The sequence below is a fragment of the Coenobita brevimanus genome, chromosome 93, assembly GCF_032717465.1.
Source record: "Coenobita brevimanus isolate Jiangsu-jjx chromosome 93, ASM3271746v2, whole genome shotgun sequence".
NCBI classification, from domain to species: Eukaryota; Metazoa; Arthropoda; class Malacostraca; order Decapoda; family Coenobitidae; genus Coenobita; species Coenobita brevimanus.
In genome coordinates this window covers 37,926,663-37,947,865 of record NC_137046.1, presented here as the reverse complement: position 1 = coordinate 37,947,865, position 21,203 = coordinate 37,926,663, and the positions used below count along the sequence as shown (strand labels likewise).

Here is a 21,203-nt window from a genome sequence, read left to right as displayed (position 1 = left end):
CTCTCTCTCTCTCTCTCTCTCTCGTTATAATATGAATATTGTCCAATTTGATAAACTGTGAAAAAGACGTAGGAGTTATATTAACAAATGATCTGAAACCAAGCAAACAATGTACAGAAGCTGTAAAAAAAAAAAAAAAAAAAGCCAATTGATTGAATATAGATCCAATAATATCGTACCCACTTCGTATTATTCTTTAAGACGCCCGCACTTGGATTATTGCGTTCAATTTTGGTCACAGTATTATGAAAATGATAGGGAGAAACTGAAGAGAGTACAGCGTAGGGTGACAGAGATGATACCTAGATCGAAAAATAAACCGTACGAGGAGCGTTTAGAAGCCCTGAATATCTTTACTCTAACTAAACGGAGGTTCCGTGATTTAATTCAAGTATTCAAATTATTCTACGGCCATCGATATTTCACAATTATCGCTCAAACAGTACTAGAGGTAATGGGCATAAAATTATTGGCAATCTGTTTCAGTCACATGAAGCTAAGCATTATTTCTTTACTAGAGTTTGTAAATATATGGAACAATTTACCCTCAGATGTAGTAAAATGTGATACAGTACAAACCTTTAAAAATCGGTTGGATAAGTATGTCATCTGACCCGCAGCTTAAGTATGTTCACTCCTGAATAACACGTTTCTGTAGTATATAATATTTTCTTCTTTTTCAGAGCCTGGAAGATACACCTGGTGAACGACATGGATAAATTTTGGTGACTTAATGTTACTCTCCCTTTAAGGTAAGTAGTGTATAATAAAATTTCCTTTTCCTCTTTCCTATGAAATTTCCATGACAGTTTCTCTCTGCTGCATGGTGGTCCTTCTCACTATTTCCTGTCGCCTTCGGCTGGATGGTTTGGTGGGTGTGTGGGGGGGGAAAGCCTTTCTGCTTTTTTATCCTTGTTCTTAATTGATAGATTAGTTTTGTTCCCTATACCAAACATCCACTAAAGGACCAACAGGTATTACACGCACGCACGCACGCACGCACGCAGGCACACACACACACACACACACACACACACACACACACACACACACACACACACACACACACACACACACACACACACACACACACACACACACACACACACACACACACACACACACACACACACACACACACACACACACACACACACACACACACACACTCTCTCTCTCTCTCTCTCTCTCTCTCTCTCTCTCTATATATATATATATATATATATATATATCCATCAAAAATCGGCAGCTAGTTATAACATACTCGTGTAATTGATCCTCTTCAGACGACCACCCCACCCCGTCCCCACCATAAGGAACAGAGGGTGTGATTGTCTAGGATCTTAATCATTTTCAACCATAAACAAATCAGTAACATCTGACTAATACGACAGATGTTTATTTTTATTATTATTTTAAAGTATAAGATTCACATTAGTTTGATCGTGAAGGGCACTGTTGCTGCATGAGTGAAGGTAGACGTATGTATAAACCATCTTAAAACATGACTTAAGCTTAGAAAAGTTCGTAAATTAGACTTCATTTGAGCATTACTGGAGCGGCAAGTCTCTCAAGGAGCTTCGAAGGGCGTCCAGGGGAGGTGTGGAGTGGAGGAAGAAATGAAGGAAGCAAAAAAGTGGAATAAGGAAGGGAAAGAACTGTGAGAGAGGGTGGAAGGAAGGTATTTTATAGGGGGTGGAAGGAAGAAATGTGTGAAGGAAAGGAAAAAATATATTATGTGGAGGAACTGAACGAAGAAAATGTGTGGAGAAAGGTAGGGAAAGAATTGTTTGAGGGGAAGAAGGGAGAAGAAAGGAAAGGAAAGAAGGAAGGAGAATTGAATGTAGGAAGGGAGAGAAGTGCGTAGAGGGAAAGAAGCAGGAAGTGTGGAAGGAGAAAGGAATACAATGTGTGGAGGACAGATGGGAAAGAGTTGTGTGGAAGGGATGAAGGGAGATAAATGTATGAGGGAAAAAGAAGGATGAAAAATGTGTAGACGAAAGGAAGGGAGGAAAATGCGTGAAAAAAGGAAAGGAAGAATGATGTGGAAGGAAGGAAGAAAACAAGGAAGACGTAGGCCTATAGTTTTCGTTGGTGTGGAAAAAAGAAGGGTATGGATGGGATGAGAGGGATGGGGGAAAGAACTGTCTGGAAAGATGGAAGGGAAATTTAAGGAAGTGTGGGAAAAGAAAGAATGGAAAGAGAAAATTGTGTTCAGGGAAGGACAGAAAAATGCAAGTAGGCGTGAGAGAAGAGTGTCGATGATGAGCGACGGGTGAGGGGACGGAACAGGAAGAAGGATGTGCCACGGTATTAGGTGAAGGAAGAGAGGGAGGAAAAATACTGTAGGGTGGTGAGAGAGGAAAAATAATGATGGGAAGGAACAGGAAGGAGGATGTAGGACGGTATACAGATAAAAGAGGAGAGGAAGGAAAGAATGTAGGGTAGTGATGGAGGAAAGAAAGAAGGGAAGGTACAAGGAAGAAGGTGTGCCAAGAAGGGAGGAAGAAGAGAATAAGATGAAGAGGGAGAAAGGAATGATGGGAAGGAACAGAAAGGAGGATGTACGATGACAATGAGGGAAAAAAACTGAGGAAGGAAAAATAGTGTATGACTTGGAGGGCATGAAAAATGGGAAGAAACAGGAAGTTGTGGGTAAGTGTGGGAGAAAAGGAAGGGAAACGCAGTATGTGTGTGGAGGGATGAAAAGTAAGGGAAAGAAGGTAATAAGATCATCAAAGAGCACAGTGAAGAGAAAGGAACAGGAGAAGTCTGTAATGGTAAAGCAAAAAGATGGAAATGATGAAAAGTATGAGCAGAGCAAAGGAATTTGGACAGGTGAAAAATATTAAGGTAGAACAACGAGTGATGAGGATGGATGTGGAGCAGTGAGTTTGAGGGGAGGAGGAAGGAAGGAAGGTAGGATAGTAGGGCGTTATAATGAGGAAGGAAGAGAGAGAGGAAGTGCATAAGGGAAAGAGGAAGGGCGGAGGACTGGGACTGTGTGGGTGGAAAGAGGGAGGAAGAATGGGCGGAAGAGAGAGAGAGAGAGGAATTACTGAGAGAGAAGAGGAAGTGTAAAAGGGCAAGGGGAGGAAGTGCTGAGGAAAAACAGGAAGTGATTAAGGAAAAGAGGGACTACGTGAAAGGAAAAAAGGAAAGTGTGGATGGAGAAGCGGAATGAAGAGTAGATAGAAAAGTAGGAGGAAGTGTGGATGAAAAGAGGGGGAAGTGTAGGTAGGTAAGAAGAAGTGAGAAAGGCATAGGAGAATGAAGAGTGGAGTGAAGAGAGAAAGGCAGTATAGAGAATGCCCTAACTGTGGATCTGTTAGTAAGGACTCTATCTCTCACATATAGTTCAAAAAATCACTCGTAAGATAAAGAGACCTGACCTGGAGAAGGCAGGCGAAACAGAGAGAAAAAGGGCCAGAATATGCATGATGGAAAAGAGAGAGATTAGGAGGAGGCTACGGGATAATAACAACACTACCCACATACCCTGCGTGGTGTTAATGGCGATATATATGGATAGAAGTGGGGGACTTGAAATTTCCATCCCTCACCATTACTACAGACTCTTTGGCTATGAAAGGCCTGTTTTCTATTGTATTCTGGTTGAAGTCATACTATTATGTCAACATCAAGGGACACCTGTTGCACAAAATCCACCCTCTCCATGCGTAAATCTCTCCCCCTCCTAAAAAAAAAAAAAAAAAAAAAAAAAAAAAAAAAAAAAAATCCTATCAGTGCTTTAGCGGAGAAATAATTTTGTTTTATATTCAAGCATATGATGGGCTAATTTCTTCAGCCGAAAGAAACTCGGCGCAATCACAGTGTTAACTCGTCCCCTCAATAAAATCAAAAAGCAATGTTCTGATGGTGCTGAGGGAAGAAAGAGAGAGTAATGGGTGGGGAAATGGATGGAAAGAAATGGGGCCAAAATAGTAAGAAAAACAATGGCAACGGTACGCTGTTGCAACCCTCCATCTGGCCAAGCACATAGCCCCCACTTCCCTGCACACCTAACCAAGCGCATAACGGCCTTAAACCCCCCTCCTCCAGTCTTTTAAAGGTGGGCGTAAGGAGAACGCCTTTTGTATAAATAACCTGTGCCCATCAAATTCCTTTCGGAGGTCGCATTGAATAATTGGGGAAATTATTATTTTTTTCTACTTTTTCATTATAAAAAAAAAAAAACTACTTAATACACAGCATTCTACCTATCAAAAGGCAACAGTTCACTACAAGACACATAACTATGTGAAATATTATGACTGTATATTGAATACTTTCTGAGTTCAGGCTCGAAAACGAAATTCTGCACCCGGCCAGCCGCCCTGCCGCCCAACTCTACGGACGGACACCTATTGATCCCAGTGAAAACAAGACCATCCTCTGCCTTTGTCAGATAGAGGTTAAAAGAAAAAATAGGGGTGATAGGGTGACTGAATAACGATGAGAGAACCTGAAAGAAGGAGACAGACAGATTAGACAGATAAATACATACATACATACATTCCTATAGATGGATAGATAGATAGATAGAGAGAGAGAGAGAGAGAGAGAGAGAGAGAGAGAGAGAGAGAGAGAGAGAGAAGAAACGAAAAGAGGGCCTAAAAGTGAGGAAGAGAGAGAGAGAGAGGGAGAGGGAGAGGGGGGGCAGGGAACATGTTTGTCCGTGAGACCAGACCGGAAAAACAAGAGTGAGGCTTTTTCTTAAGAGTTAATGAAACTAATAGAGAAAATAATAAAAGAGAGGAGGCGAGGATGGGGACCGGAGTGGGGGGAAAGAATGAGATGAAAGAAGAAAATTAAAAGGAAGCCAGTATAATGAATGGAAGGAAGGAAGCAAGGAAGACGATCACAGAAGATGAGGAGGAGGTGAAAATGATGAGAGAGAGAGAGAGAGAGGGAGTGGACTTGAAAATGAGAAATTGAATATTGTAGTGAATAAAGTGAATGAAGAAATTAGGTGAAATACGATTATGTTATAAATGGATGAAATGGTTTTGCGTTATCAGCTGATATTGTACGTACACATAGGATAGCTAGATAGAAAGATAGATTGACTGGTTGACTGATTGATTGAGTGAGGAACAGATAAATAGAAAGAGGAGAGAGAGGGAAGGAGAGACAGGAAGACGGACACACAGACAAACTATTGCCCAGAGAGACATGCAAATATTATTGTGTATGGACAGAAACGAGAGGAGAAAAACAGAAGCTAGAAATGCCAGACACGATCCAGAGAGAGAGACAAAAAATAGACGATCAGTCCAGAGGGAGAAGGAGGTGGAGAAAGAGAAGGATAAAGAGAGATCAGTTGAAGAGGGATCATGGAGGACAAGATGAAAGAGAAAGGAGAGAGCAAAAGAGAGTTCAAGTGAAGAGAGGTAACTAGGAAGGAGACAGAAGAGGAAGGGGGAAAGACATTGATCAAGAGAAGAGAGGTCAGAAAGGAAACTGAAAAAAGAGGAAGAGGAAAGTCAAATAAAAAAGACAAGAGGAATAGGAGGCGTGAAAGTACTGGATGGAGGACCCAGAAAGTTATAAGGAAAACAAGGAAGAGATGGAGGAAAAGCATTGAAAGAAGAAGATGCTTAGGGGTAAAAGAAACATACTTAGCGAAGGGAGAAAATAATAAAGGAAGGAAATCAAGCCAAAAGGAAAATAATGCAGAGAAAGATAAGAAAGAAACCGAAGAGGACGCACACTGATGAAAGAGAAGGATCAAGAAAGGACAAGGCCATTGAAACGAGAGAAGAGCTGGAGTGCAAAGATGAGATAAAAGAGGAATCACAAAGAGAGAGAGAGACAAGAAGAGGCGAGACAAACATAAACTGAAGGGGCAGAGTGGAAGGGACGGGAGAAGAGACTATGATATAAAACTTTGGTTAGAGAACGAAGGCGGAGGAGGAGAAAACAAGAGGGAAAACAAGTAGAGCTAAACAAAGAAGCAAGGACAGGAGGGTCAAGGCGAGGCCACTGGACACACACACACACACACACACACACACACACACACACACACACACACACACACACACACACACACACACACGTGGCCGGGTCATATAAGGCGAAGAAACCAGCTCGTGTCCGGCCCTTACATGCTACATTACAGGAGCGGCTGGGGAAGGGGGGGAGGGGATTGTCTGGGGCTGGAGGAGAGAGGAGGAGTAGGAAAGGTCGAGGGGGAGGGAGAGGAGAGTGGGACTGGGAGAGTGTAAAGGGGATGGGATTATGTGTGGGAGGTAGAGGGGGAGAGGGATTATGAGGAGGAAGAGGGGTGAATTGTGGAGGATTGTATGTGGGAGGTAGAGTTGGGTAAAGGGATTGTGTGGAGGAGGAGGAGGAGGGGATTATATGGGGAGGGAAAGGGAGATGAGGCTGTGTAAGGGAGCAGTGAGTGAAGGGGGACTGGATTACATGGGGGAAGGGGAATGGATTGTATGAAGGTAGAGGAGTGGATAATTGTGTGTTTGAAGGGGAGGAGGAGAGGAGTGTGAGAGAAACTGAGAAATGTGTGTGTGTGTGTGTGTGTGTGTGTGTGTGTGTGTGTGTGTGTGTGTGTGTGTGTGTGTGTGTGTGTATGAAGATGGGAAGTGTGGGATGTTCAAAGGGAAAGTGGAAGATGGGAAAATTTCTGAGGAGAGCCGAGTTGAAGAGGAGAGAGGAGAGGTGTGTTGGGAGATGGGGAGGGTGTGGTTGATAAGTAAAGAAGGAAGAAAAGAAGGTATGAAAAGGACTTGGTGTGTGAGAGGAATTGGTGAAGAGGGAGGACAGACGTGTAGTGGGGAAGCCAGAGAGGGTGAGGAATTGGAAAAAAGAAGGGCAAATGGAGGGGAAGAAGTGGGAATTTCAGGCTGGAAAGTATGTGCAGAGGGGAAGTGTGAGGGTGCTGGAAAAGTTGTATAGATGGTGTTCAGAGTTTAGGAGTGTGAAAGTTGGGTGAGTGGAGGAGGTGGATAAAGTGTGTGAGGGGTTCCAGACCTATATATTACTTGGGTAGGTACAGTCACTGTATACTGAATATTCTCTCCCATCAACCCTATACTGAGTATTCTCTCCCACTTACGTTGTGTCTACTAAGCCTGTATAGCCCATTTTAGTGAGCCCGGGATCAAAGGTCCCACAAGTACTGGGTCTTAAAATACTCTAAACTGCTCCCTCTCCATGTTTTTGGTGTGGGAACAGAGTGGATGTAGTGAGTTACATAATTCTGGCAGCACAGCGCTGACGGCACGTGATATGACGGTGGCCACGCCATGCGCCGTGTCTCGTCTTATACTTAAAATCATTTGCTTGTCCATCAGTGATCATCAGTAATACAAGTAAATATGATGACCGTATATTAACTGACTTTATGGTCTGAATAATATGAGTGCGGATACGTCCGTTTAGCATGCCCGGCTAGCTCAGTCGGTAGAGCACGAGACTCTTAATCTCGGGGTCGTGGGTTCGAGCCCCACGTTGGGCGATAAAAACTTTTGAAAGAGAAGTGACCTTCCATGGCTATGCAAGTGGCTTGGAATTATCGAAACTCAGGGTACGCCCGGCTAGCTCAGTCGGTAGAGCACGAGACTCTTAATCTCGGGGTCGTGGGTTCGAGCCCCACGTTGGGCGAGGAAAACTTTTGAAGCAAGTGTCTTGGAATTATCAATATTGCGGTTGTATTATGAAGGGTGATTTAAAGAATTGATATTCTGTAATACGTATTATCTACTTTGTCCTAAAGGCTACGGTAAGTAATATACCGGTATAATCACCGGTCCCTTCCAACCTCACTCATTTATTCCCAAGAAAAACGAAGGAAATGGTCGTGATTGAAATGATCATAGCATACCACAACAGGTGCTCAGCGGGGTGATGTCTGATCAGGCTGATAGTGGGCATAAGCTAAGTGAGTAGTCTGTGTGTAACTGAGAATTTTGGCAGCCGGGCATAAATAATCAAGATGACCGATAGGTACATGACACCATATTAATCTAAATGTAGTCCTTCACTGCGAGCGATCTTTAAGCCAACTAAAATCGCTTGAAGTTAACGGTAATACAGTAGAAATGTTAGTAACATAGTGAAGCGACTTATAGACGTTACATTTACATCCTTCAGGCACTGGGGTATTCTTTAGCTGTACTGGATTCTATGTAGGAAGCCAGAACATAAGAAATGAAGCGTCAAGGTACTGAAGAGCTTAAGGCGTATGTGAGGTGCAAATGGCTTACAGCAGTAGGTAGGAGAGTGATGCTGGTAGGCAAGGATATGAGTGGTGGTAGGTAAGGTGGGCAGTGGTGGGTGGTGGTAGTAGCGCTGGTTGTAGAAGGAATGTGGGTAGTGGTAGATAGGGTGTGAGGGTGCGAGTTAGGGGTGTGAGTAGTGGAAGGTAGAGGTGCAGGTATGTTGGGGTGTGGGTGGTGGTAGGTAGGGATGTGGGTGATGAGAGATAGAGGTGTGGGTTGTGATAGGTAGGTGTATCGGCGGTGGTAGGTGGGGGTGTCGGTGGTAAAGTAGGAGAGTAGTGAGCGGTAGGTTAGAATGTGGGTGGTAGCAATGAATAATGTGAGTGGAGTGAAAGGAAAAATGTGGGAAATAGAGGGAAGGGTGTGAGAAAAATAGACGACAATGTGGATGTAGTGAGAAGAGTGTCGGCAGAGAAGAAAAATATGTGGATGGTAGTGGAAAGAGGGTGAGTTGAGCTGCAGATGATTTTAATAGCAATGAGAAGAGTGTGACTTAAGTAGAATACACTGTGGGTGATATTAGTAGAGAGGGTAGGAGTGGTAGTGGAAAGAGCATGGGTAGAACAGAAAGAGTGGATGGTAGTGAGTGAGATGTGGATTGAACAGAAAATGTGGCTGGTAAAAGGATCGATGTGGATAGAGTAGGAGCAAATGCGGATGGTACTGAGAAGGGTGTGAATAGAACAAAAAAGGTGGGTGGTAGTGAGAAGGGTATGCATAGAGCAGAAAATATTGTTGGTAAAAGGATTGGTGTGGACAGAGTAAAACAAATATGGATGGTAGTAAGAAGAGTGTGGATTGACAGAAAAGGTGGTGGGGTTACAAACGGAGTGGATAGAGCAGAATGTGTGAGTGGTATTAAGAAGAGTGTGGCTAAAGCAGATAAGGTGAGTAATAGTGGGAGGAATGTGGGAAGAGTGAAAGATAATGTGGGTGGTGGTGAAAAGGATGTGTGTAGAGCAGCTTATGTGGGTGGTAGTAAGCAGAGAATGGGCATGGGTGTGGGCGGGGCGGTGTAGGTGGTGAACGACGGAATAATGAGGGTGTGGGCGAGTGGACGAGAGAGTCGAGAGAGGTAATGAAGGTAAATATAAACGGCAGGTGAAGGTGAAAAACAGGGTGTGGGTGAGTGTGAGTGAACCTGAATGTGGGTGGGTGTGGATGGATTTGAGTGTGGGTGTGTACTAGAATGTAGGTGGATGTGGGTGTACCTAGATCACTGTGGGTGTTAGTTGTGCTACATTTGTGTGTGTGTGTGTGTGTGTGTGTGTAAGGACGTGGGAATACTTACATGAGCAAGGGCGTCTGTGTACGTGCAAAGAGCAGAAGTAACTCAAATGCAACCTGAAAATTTTATATGTGAAATAAGTAGTGCGCAATGGCAGTATGAATGGAAAATAAAAATGTGTGCCCTGAAAAACGCAAAATGGAAGAAAATGTAAAATGCCATGAAAGTATGAGAGCAAAAACGGGACGCGTATGGGGCAAAAAACTAACTGGACAATGTGTTAGGAAATAAAAAAAAGTGATAAAAGAAAAACGAGGCTTTGACGAAAAACACACATGATAGGAGAGGTGAAAGTGAACGTGACTGAGGGTGAAAAGTGGGCGTGGGTGAGGGTGATTAGTGGGTGGGGAAGGGGAAAGAAGAGTGAGTGTTGACAAGGGTGGGTGTGAGAGAATGATTATCCAGAGTGGGCTGTGTGTTGAAATATAAGGGTCGAGTGAGGGTGGGAAACGGGTGTTGAATGGAAGAGGGAGGTGAGTGTGTGTGTGTGTGTGTGTGTGTGTGTGTGTGTGTGTGAAAGAGTTATAGGTGGGTGTAATAATGGGTGAGAGAGAATAATTATCTAAGATGTAGAGGTATATGAGCCAAATGAAGGTGAGCAATGGGTATGGGATGGAAAGAGAAGTGTGTGTAAATGTGGGAGAGGGTAGGGGAACGTGAGTTGATGATCTTTATACTGCAAATGGGTGTGAAAATCGGTGAGGAGTGAGCATAGGACGATGATTCCTTTAGCCTGAGGACGCATTTACATTTAACTTCCTGGTGGCATGATTAATATACACACACAAAAAAAAGGTAATCGAAGAGAACAACTTATGAGAACAGTACGAAGGTTATTCCCATGATTATTTTTTTTCCGGTCCCTAAAACTAAATAATAAAGGCGTACTTGTCATGAAGGAGTTATTCACTAGGGGGTTTTCACTGGGACTGAATGGAGTCATCCGAGAGTGACCAAAACAAAAGCTGGCGTCATTATACGAAAGAGGTCAGAAGTGGGTACGGAGAGGCGTTGGGAGTGTGGGTATGATGGGGAGAAGAAAGGGAGTTAGGGAGGGTGAGAAGTGGATTTAACTCCTTCAGTCCGATGGCGTATGGTTTATTCCAGTCTTCCTCAAAATCAAACGAATCTGGAGAGTTGTTCTGAATTGGACTGCATATTTGTATGGGAAGTTATTTTTTGGGGGGGCAGTAGTGAAGAAGGAACCAAAGGCTATCAGCCCGCAAAACAGTTCTTTCCACGAGAGAGAGAGAGAGAGAGAGAGAGAGAGAGAGAGAGAGAGAGAGAGAGAGAGAGAGAGAGAGAGAGTCAGGTTCACAATCCGTTCGAGATGTCTGGACACATTGCACTAATATGACTGAAGGCCATAGACAGAAGGAAATACAGACAGAAACAGTTCCAGCGTCAACCTGTTGCATTCATGAAGGACTGGGGAGTATCGATTAACTCTTGCTTTAGGAAGTTGGACAGAAAAGGGATGAGGGTTTACTGCCAATGGGGGATGGATAAAAGCAGACAGCTCAGAAGAACAGTTACAACTGAAGGAGCAATGGAAAAGAGATTAAGATGTAACAGTGCGGTGGAGAGAGAGAGAGAGAGAGAGAGAGAGAGAGAGAGAGAGAGAGAGAGGTTGAAAGCAGTCAGTAGGAAGAGGAGAGTCAGTGAGGTGAAAAGCCTTTGATTCCATCCTGTTGAGAAGAGCTGTATGTGGGGAGGACCCCTCCTACAGACGAGAATTATACTCCACACAGATGCGATTAAATCACTATATAAAGTCAACAGCTGTGCGGGGGCTAAGAAGGCACGGGGTTGGCTTAACACACCTAATCTCTTGGAAGCAGATTTTGCGAGAGAGGTAATACGATCCCGCCATGAAAAATTTTGAGAAATTGAAAGCCCAAGAATGTTTAAAGATAGAGGATTGAGTTAGATATTGTTTATTATGAAAAGATGCTCCTAACAAAATTTTGGTGGGCTGAAAGATGTAGGAACTGAGTTTCTGGGGCATTAAAGACGGAGGTAAATTTTATCCCAGTCAGATATATTGAGCCAAGTCAGAAATTAGGTGTGCCATAGCATCAACCTGTGTTTGCTGAAGTAACTACTGTGATGACGCAGTGAGAAGCGATCTAAAGGTGAAGGGTGGAGTTATCAGCGTGCGAGTGGATAGGGTTAGATGTACAGCTTCGACGGTCATTTATGAATTGATGGAAGAGAGTGGGTGACAGGACAAAACCTTGAGGAACACCACTATTGGAGAAGATCAGTGACTGTCTATAACAGCAGCTATAGAACGACCAGATAGGAAGCAAGGGATGAAGGCATAGACAGAAGGTTAGAAACCGTAAGAGGGGAGTCCACCGTCCACTCGTCCGGTGTGGGGCTGCCTTCGAATGACTCTACACCGAGTGACAAGCCATATTGTTTCTAGTAGCCCAGGAAACTGTTCACCACGTTGGGTGGAACACTGGGAGTCTGGCGACCTAATGGATGAAGGCGCTTCAACCGGATGGGGCCTGTATAGATTTACATCCGAAGGGTCGTTAGGTTTATTGCTGACATAATCCCAGTGAGAGGCGAGAGTAGTCAAACCCCTGAGAATGGACTGGATGATAGGTAGAATAGTCATAGATTTAGATGCCAATGAGTCATGATGGTAGGTAGACTAGTCATAGATTTTAATGCCGATGAGCCCTTCACTGCACGACGTCTCCCCTTCATCGACTGTGGGAGAAGCAAAAATAAATACAGATGGCGCCCTCGTGTTGAAGGAGCTGAGTGGTAAAAGTGGTTATAGAAGGTTAGGTTAGATGTGGACAATAGACGGCGGGGCAGTAGGATGCGGTGGCTAGAGCACTGCACCACAATGATGTCTTCTATCTTTCCTTCATACCACATTCTGACGGTTTTACTAAGCTTGTGGAAGGCTGCTTGTAGTGAGAATTAATGAAGGTATACTCCTTTCGTACTGACTTGGCCTAAAACTCCCATCTCTCCATAATAAAGATCGAATTGTAAGAACTAGAATATGATACTTGTCAAGAAGAAATACCGTGGAATGGATGTAGGGCCAGAGTACTGTATTTTTCTGCCACTGAGCTATGTAAATTTCAAATGGACGAAAATCTAGGCCAAGTTAGAGTGAAAAGAGCAAAGTTATCTAACCTCTTCCCGGCAGGGTGTGCCCATCACCTAAGAAATACCATATCTTAGAACAATAGAAAGATAAGAAAATCGCCTCTTATATTCAATGGGCAAATAGGTGAGTAGGAAACTGGGTGCAGGGTTTGCAAGGAGGGATGTATGGGGTATGCGTGACGGGTGAAAAGTACGTGCTACTGTAAAAATAAAAGAGAGTGGGAAGAATACAGAGAATGGGATGAGGAGTGTGCATGGAAGAGGTTAATGTGTGTGTGTGTGTGTGTGTGTGTGTGTGAGAGAGAGAGAGAGAGAGAGAGAGAGAGAGAGAGAGAGAGAGAGAGAGAGAGAATGAAAATGGCGTTTAAAGGAGGATCGAAAGATGGTGGAAATGAGAATGGGAGACAATAGTAGAAGGTGTGTGTGTGTGTGTGTGTGTGTGTGTGTGTGTGTGTGTGTGTGTGTGAAAAACAAGCACAAAAGGAAGAAAAATGAGCCTGATGAAAAATAAGCATGAAACGGAAGAGTGGGCGAGCGAGATGATGAAGGATGGGCGTGGGAAAGGGTGAAAAATGGGTGGCCGAGGTGAAAAGTGGAAGCGAATTACAATGGCGCGTGTGTGTGTGTGTGTACCTGTGTGTGTGTGTGTGTGTGTGTGTGTGTGTGTGTGTGTGTGTGTGTGTGTGTGTGTGTGTGTGTACGCGATGGGATTTAGTGATCAAGGGAACAGGTTCGATAGGATAAGTGTTTGTGTGCATACGAAGGTGAAACTATCTGCAACCACATACACAATCTCTCTCTCTCTCTCTCTCTCTCTCTCACACACACACACACACACACACACACACACACACACAGGTTGTTTTTGCCAGCGCCCCACACCTAATGACTTCCCCTTCTGGCTCTCCCACTCACTCCCATTATATTTCTATGAGGTCTTCCTTGTCACATAATGGTCTGTTGTTATTGAGGGTGGATGGTTTCGTAACACTTTTTCACTTGCTACTTATTTACTACGTTACGCCTTCAATGTTCCCTACAGTAGAATGACTTTTTTTTGTGTATATTCAGATAATTTTGTCCAATTTTGATGATATTTTCAGAACTGAAGGGGTTAGATTCAGCTTTCATTCACCCTGTCATTACTAGGATGGTAAGAGAAGAAAAGGTGTTATCTGAATGAACATTATTAATCACTTGTTCACCACCTGAAGGAGATATTAACCTTTAGTATGCTGCTGATGTAAACTAATTCACTTCCAGAAAGATACAGATAACGTACAAGATGGTGTTAGTGTACAATATGCAAAATAAATCACACGTGTAGAGGAGACTATAGCTCGTGGTCTTTGTATAACTCCATGCTTGGTCAGAACGATTACTTGGTCATCAGTTTAACGCAAGACAATTTGTTCACCTGAGAGTGAGCATAAGAGTTTCTGAGTGTTAAGACCATCACCATTAAGCGCTTCATGGTCGGGACAGCTCTCATGTTCTATTCCAGCATTCTTCACCAGATGGTTTTACTCAGCAGTGATCGAGTATAGGAGCCTAGAGTGTTACCTTTTTCGAAGGTTATTCAGAATTTACACTTTATATATTTTGTTTTCCTTACATCATATTCACCTGATGTTATTGTATTTTGAACCTTATGTATAGAAGTGAATCCTCAAGTCCTGCGACGATTTATTTTTCTTTATTGTCGTTAACTCCAGACTATTTTATTCAGCTAGACACCTCGCGCTGACGTGGTATTGAAAGTTGTGTTTAACCTTTCCAGTTGAAAAAGTCTCCCTTTAGCAGTGGTTGCAAGAATATGACGTCAGTGATACGGATATTAAACTCTCTTTCTCCCCCCGATTTTTGTCTTTATTCATCGTGTAATCTTACATTGTTGTATTCTTGTTTACGTTATTTTAGCTTTTCGCAAACAGAAGTCTCTCCTAAGATAAAAAAAAAATGAAAAATGTCTGGAAGCGACATAAATGATTATTAAATAGGATCATTTCTGAAGAAATGAACGCATTCACTCCGACGACGTATTTCTTAATTTATTTATTTTCATGCCTTTATTCAGTTTAGATTTTTTTTTTTTTTTTTTTTTTTTTTTTTAATAGGGATTAGACGCAGCCATCCTTATCACTTTGGCTTCCTGGGGGATCACCTTACATGGATAACAATGTCTTATCGTAAAAGGAATAGACTAATATATACGTTGTCGAACTAAAGAGTTAAAAAGTGTTTTGGTCTTTATGAAATACAAGCACACCTTAACTCTTGTACTCCGATGGTGTATTTCCTGTACAAGAGCTCCATAGTAGTGAGGGAATTGGTGAAGGATGATCTAGCCTCAGTGATCAGAAAAGTCTATCGTAAGGCCGAATATAACGTCAGGAGATGGCCAGACTGAAATGGAAAAGACGTCCCTGTGCTCAGTGGGATAAACTGAATTTCTTCTTCGGTTTCCCTTCTGTTCATCCTTTCATCGTAGCTGAACAAAATTGGATAGTAGCAAAATAAGTGAATAAATAAATAAGACACAGCAGCCGTCACTGTACTTTTGACGGTAAGTGTTCAGTACGAGGAAATATAATCATGTTTGTTTCTGCGACCGATGTTCATTCGGTTTACGAAAGACTTACCGCACTGAAAGGGGTTAATGGAGGCTGTGTAACCTCTCCATTTCTAAAGCTTCTTCCCAAGCTTTGAAGAATCCTCAGCGTTTCGTCCGGGGGGAGTTACTGAAGCAAGACTAACGTATTAAAAGGTTTCGCCATACTGCAGGATGGCATCAAAAAGTCTTCGAAATCATCACTTGAGAATAGCCCTGGCCAGGATCCGGCCCTGACCTTAGCACTGTCCACCTATAATGCTATCTTAGCTCAGCGGAGATTCTCGCTCCTTTAAGGCATTTTTCCAACGCCTGTTGGCAAAATAAAGCTGAATTAAAGTTCTGTATCTTTTCTGCAGCACTTTTTCATGACTCACCTTATTCTAATTTTAATCTGTTACAGCTAATTTTCATAATGGAGAGATAGCATATTTAGGTCAAGTTAAAGTGAAGAGATTATAGTTACCCCGCTATAGTTGTACCAATAACGAATATATATAAACTCTTAGTCTAGTTCTGTGTATGCACATCCTTCAATCGTCGCCTCCATTGCTAATTCTTACTCGGGGTTTACACTGCATCTCCTTAATTAATCGAGGAAGTATTTGTGAGTGGTTGTTGACCCGTCTCTCTCTCTCTCTCTCTCTCTCTCTCTCTCTCTCTCTCTCTCTCTGTATGTGTGTGTGTGTGTGTGTGTGTGTGTGTGTGTGTGTGTGTGTGTAGAGGCTTGTGAATGCTGACGCTTGAGTGTTGTTTTGTCAGTTTTATCACTGTTGCCTTTACCCCGGGGACAGGTATAGCAGAGAGAGAGAGAGAGAATTATTTAATGCGTGAGCGAGCGTACGCGTGGAAGTGCTTGGTACAAAGTTATAAAGGCCTTAAGGCATATTCAGAAAACTTAAGGCTAAGCTACATGTAAGAACGTTTGCATATACTTTTACCTCATCTCTATACAGCCACCAAACACCTCACCATGATATTGAAGTAATTGTTAAAGGGAAAAATACGTGCAAGAAAATTTTCAGTAATGCTATAGGTATTTACTGATATAGGTGTTTACGTATCGAAGGAATTGGTCTGAGACGCTTTATGAATACGACCCGTGAGTGCAGTAAATGTGTGGTGGTTGAGGTAGTGGAGTTTGTGTGAAGTTTTTGCGTCTACCGTACCCATGAAAAAGAAACGTAAACACGAACAAGGGACGTAAAGGTCAGGGAATGATTCAACGCAGCCAGTAAATGCGCGCCAAGGACTGTACGTGATAGATGCTAATTTATCTACATCTATTTCAGTAAGTTATCTCGTACACAGTGTCATTTTTTTACCAATTCACAGCCAGCCTCGGAGGGACTAAAATATTTAATACTGTTCCTTTCCTGTCGTTAACCTCTTAACTCACAATAATCTTTCATATCCTCTACAGTTTTGAAAGAGTTCGATATTCTTGTCCTTGATTGTGATGCAGAAATATAAGGGTGATATTTATTGATGAGTAATTGCATGTCAAAGTAAATATTGTGATAAAGGAATAATCCGATCTTTACCACGACGTTGTATCATTTAAGTCTAGGTGTCTGTAGAAGATATAACAGGTGTTCGTTGTAAAAGAGGTATATCAAGGTGAATAAGGTAATAAACTAAAGTAAGGTAGCCATTGTATTAAAGAGGTTCATAGTACAGTAAACAAGTGCAGGAAGGGCCAGGGCATAAGAGGCAGTGTGAGGGGTAATGCTCTTTGATAGTCTCCTGGCGGGCATGGCTGGTACAGGGCGGCACGGGGGGTTGTAATGTAGTCCGATAATCTCTTCAACAGGACGATGCATTCTTATTTTATTCTTGCTACCATCAGATGACGTTGATTTCATTTGGGGAGGCTCTCTGTTACTGAAGTGAATAAATAAAGCTATATCTAACCTCTACAGTTAGAAGTGTCCTGCCTAAACCAGAGAAAATAGTTTGATGGTGTTAGGGGAAAAATATGTGAGATAGAAGGGGCTAAGGAAGCTTTGTAGCACCTCTTTCTTACCAGTAAATTTCTACATTTGTCAATAATAAGAGATGAAAATAACATAAAGGATATTAATTTGACGGTGCTGGCAAAATAAATCAATGAGGGAGGAGATATAAGAAACCCTCCTAAGATAACGAGAACAGGGACCGCCGTTTGGAGACCTTATCCTCATCAGGGAAGGAAGGTTTCTAACATCTTTTCCTTAACGATTTATTTTGCAGATTTGAGATTATTATTGTCGTGCATGTTATTTGTATCCCTTCTACACCGACACAGAGTAAATAAATAACCTTCAAGAAAAAAACAGCGGTTATATATTTTAAGAAAGGAAGTACGGACGATGCGATGGAAAGCCACAAGAAAGGAAGTGCGGAGGATGCGGTAGAAAGCCACATAAGCCGGGGAGAATATTATGGGCTTGAGTTTTGGCGCAGGAACCCAACGTACCCGAGGCCAGATTCAGCACCAAACTTACGAGCATCTCCCTTTGTAACCCATATTTGCTTTTTGTACAAAGAACAAGACATAAGAATGTGGACTCTCCCTTCCCCGTCCTTCTTAAAAAACAAGACAAGGACAGTATTGATAACCTCACTCACCCTTGCAATATTGTAAGGGGGAAAGAAGTAATTACATGCGGGTTATGCGGAAAGGTCAACCCCGGGAATGTCACCATATGTAAACTCTGATCCAGGTGAAGATCGGTTACTGTGCAAAATTTCGTGTGCCAACGTAAATTCCATGGCGTTGTCCCCTCTGAGGCCAATTCCACCTCCTCAAGCGAGGGTGGGTATGGCTATCAGAGGTCCCACCCTGACTGAAACGTGGCCGGGCTGAATGTTTACTAGTATGCAAAATTTCGTGTATTTAGATTAAATACCATAATTTCCCCCCACCTCCCCTTGGGGGGTCTTTTGGGGTTTCATTCTGCTTGAAACTTGGCCCTGTTAAAAGTCAACCATTCTGCAAAATTTAATGTTTTTGGGGTAGAAAAAAATATGATATTCTTATCCCTGCTAGTCCCATCCCCCCGTGCTGGGTGGTCATCAGGAGGTTCCACCCTGTCTTTAAGTAGTCGGGGAAGTCGCCTACCAATATGCAAAATGTCGTGTTCCTAGGCTGAAAGAGTGGCCGTGTATCATTGTTTTGCCGGGAACCGTGTGGGGCGTCCCCTCTTCCGTGATGAGCGACCCTTGGTGGTTCAACCCCTCCAAAACTTGGCCAGGGTAAACATTTATTAATGAGTAAAATTTGATGTTTTTCAGTTAAAAAATTTGGCCGTACAGTACATAACGACTGTGGCCGAGACCACCGGGGCTGTCCATCCTCTGGGAATCTACCCTCGGGTGTCCCACCATGCTTGTAACCTAGTGGAAGTGAAGCTGTATCACTGTGCAAAATTTGGTGCTCCGAGGAACAAAATGGTTGTGTCTAACAGTTTTAAATGGGACATCCTGGGGCCACTGCCCCAGCAGGGGATGGCCCTCGGGAGGTCCACGCTGCCTGAATCCAGGGTAGAGACGTTTACAACTATACTTAATTTCGTTTTCCTAACCCCCCCATCTTCGTAAGGAGTGGACCTCATTCTCTAAGAAAATACAGTAACTCAGTAAGTGAATCAGTGAATGAATGAGTGAGTGACACAGTTAGGGACAAGCATTATATGTGGCCGCCCCTGTGGATGCGAGGAGAGGGGGAAGCGCGTTCGTCGAACCCGTGGCCTGCGTCGCTAAAGGAGGGTAAAAAAATGGGAGTGTTGAGTAATTGAATGGGTGGGATGAACTGGACATTTAGTGGATTGTTTGGGATGAACTGGACATTTAGTGGATGGTGATGCAGATAGGAAATTTAACCACTTAAAATAGGTGTTGTAGGACTAGTGTTTTGAGTGCAGTGAAGTTTTATTTCAAAGTATTCTTCAAGAATGAAAGCGTCATGGGGATGGTGAAATGGATGTGGTGAGCAAAGAAGTTGGTAGGATGCGCTGGGAATTTGGTGTGCAGTTGGGCTGGGGTAGAAGATTACAACCCATATACCCTGTGGAAATGGGAGTTGTAGAATTAGTGTTTTTAGCGCTGTGAAGGGGTGTTTCTACATATCCTTCAAGAATTAGAAGTGTCAGGGGGGATAAAAAAATGGACTTGGGGGGGAAAAGGAAACCAGTAAAAGGAGTTGGAATTACGACAAGGTGAGCAGAAGCGATGAAAACATACCTGAGAAAATGGATGCTGTGGGATGAATGGTTTGAGCGCAGTGAAGGTTTACTTTGAAGTTCTTCGCCATTAAAATCAAGATAGGCTCACGTCGCTCGCCTTAGCCTGGCATCTGGAGACGGAAGCAGTAATAGCCCGTAATACTTTTCCTTTCGTAACCCGTATTCGTTTTTGCAGGAAGAACAGGACAGAGGGAGGGTGTGGATTCTCCTTTCATTATCTTTCCTGCAGTAAATATGTAAATATGCAACACCAGAAACAAAAACAACTGCAATAACAACATCAGCAACTACAATACTACTGCTAATGCTAACAGTAACAATGATATTAGTAAAAACAATAATGATAATAACAATAAAAGCTCGTGATCCTTTCCCTCTCGAAACTAGGATTTAAAATATTTGTTTCTGCAAAGAGAACAAGAGGCATGGAAGATTCTCCACGCCTTGACGAGAGGAAGTTGATCGTAAATTTGTTCGTGAATCTTGCTCGAAACTCGGCTGTTGCGTGTCATATTATAATGGAAAACTGTGACTTGGGTAATATTGATTGTCTGCCTAAATAATCCTCGTGCTTTTTATATGCTTTCATCCTAAATCCCCTTCAACTCTAGCTTCTCACTCTCAAGATTAGGCGTGAATCAAGGCACACGAGGCTTTCACCAAGGAATCTATATTGTAGTGCGCCTGTTTGTCCTATCCGGTATCTGAGGAGGAATTTTACCCACATATGGAAGACTTGTTTATAGGGAGGGTATGACACTTTCGACCAGGCTTGGCCCCTCTTCAGGTGAATAGAGGTGGAACTTATGCGTGTATATATAGCAGAAAAAAGAGAAGGCTTGTATGCATGCCAGCTACACGAAGGATAATTAAAGCAACAGATTTTTGCATAAGTCCAATCACCCCCCGAGAATACGACGGGCAACAATCAAATTTCCATCCAGGTCCCCAAATGTACAGTTGAATGAAAAGAGGAAAATGAACTTCGCCTATTTAACAGGGAAAGTGGTAGACAGAGTGAGAGGGAGGGAAGGAGAGGGGAGAAGGTGTCCTTGGTCCGTATTCCCGTCGGGCGAGGAAGCTCCCTAACAACTCTTCCTTAGCGATTCATGTTTTGGATACGGCTGGTCAGTAACCTTTTGTACGTTATCTAGGCAGAGTATGGATATATTAAAATGACTTGTATAATTCGGGGAAGGAGAGTAAGGTCTAGTAGGCAAAAAAAGCCGCCTATGAAAAAGTGTTTGGGAGCATCGTTAACCACCATGAGCATTTATGAGCTCATGAGTATATGGCTGGGTAGTTACAACAGTAAAATTAATTTACTCCATATCTGACAGCACATCAAGGCTTCTTCCTGGTTATTATGTTTTTCTCGTTATTGCTTTGTGTACAGTTTCCATTACTACCCCAGAACTGTAGCTTGGCGTTCACCCCGGCCTTGGAGTGACTGATGGATCGACTGGTGATTTCTCTTGCTGGATTAACGAGCAAACTGCAAATATTTATTGTTGACGCTTCTGTCAAGTGGCGGGCCCATGACATGCGTGTGTATGTGTATGTGACTGGGGGAGGGGGTGTCTGCACATGTACTCTCTCTCTCTCTCTCTCTCTCTCTCTGTATATCTGTATGATTGTAAGTCATCTATCCATTCATCTGTCAGTCCATGTATATCTATCTGTCTATCTATATCTGT

At 42.9% G+C, this 21,203-nt stretch overlaps 2 non-coding genes across 2 annotated transcripts; both read left to right on the top strand.

Annotated features, from left to right (window-relative positions):
- Positions 1–7,407: 7,407 nt before the first annotated feature.
- Positions 7,408–7,480, top strand: TRNAK-CUU (transfer RNA lysine (anticodon CUU)). Its single transcript has one exon. It is a non-coding gene; the product is annotated as a tRNA-Lys (tRNA).
- A 73-nt stretch (positions 7,481–7,553) lies between these two features.
- Positions 7,554–7,626, top strand: TRNAK-CUU (transfer RNA lysine (anticodon CUU)). The gene has a single exon. It is a non-coding gene; the product is annotated as a tRNA-Lys (tRNA).
- Positions 7,627–21,203: the final 13,577 nt, after the last annotated feature.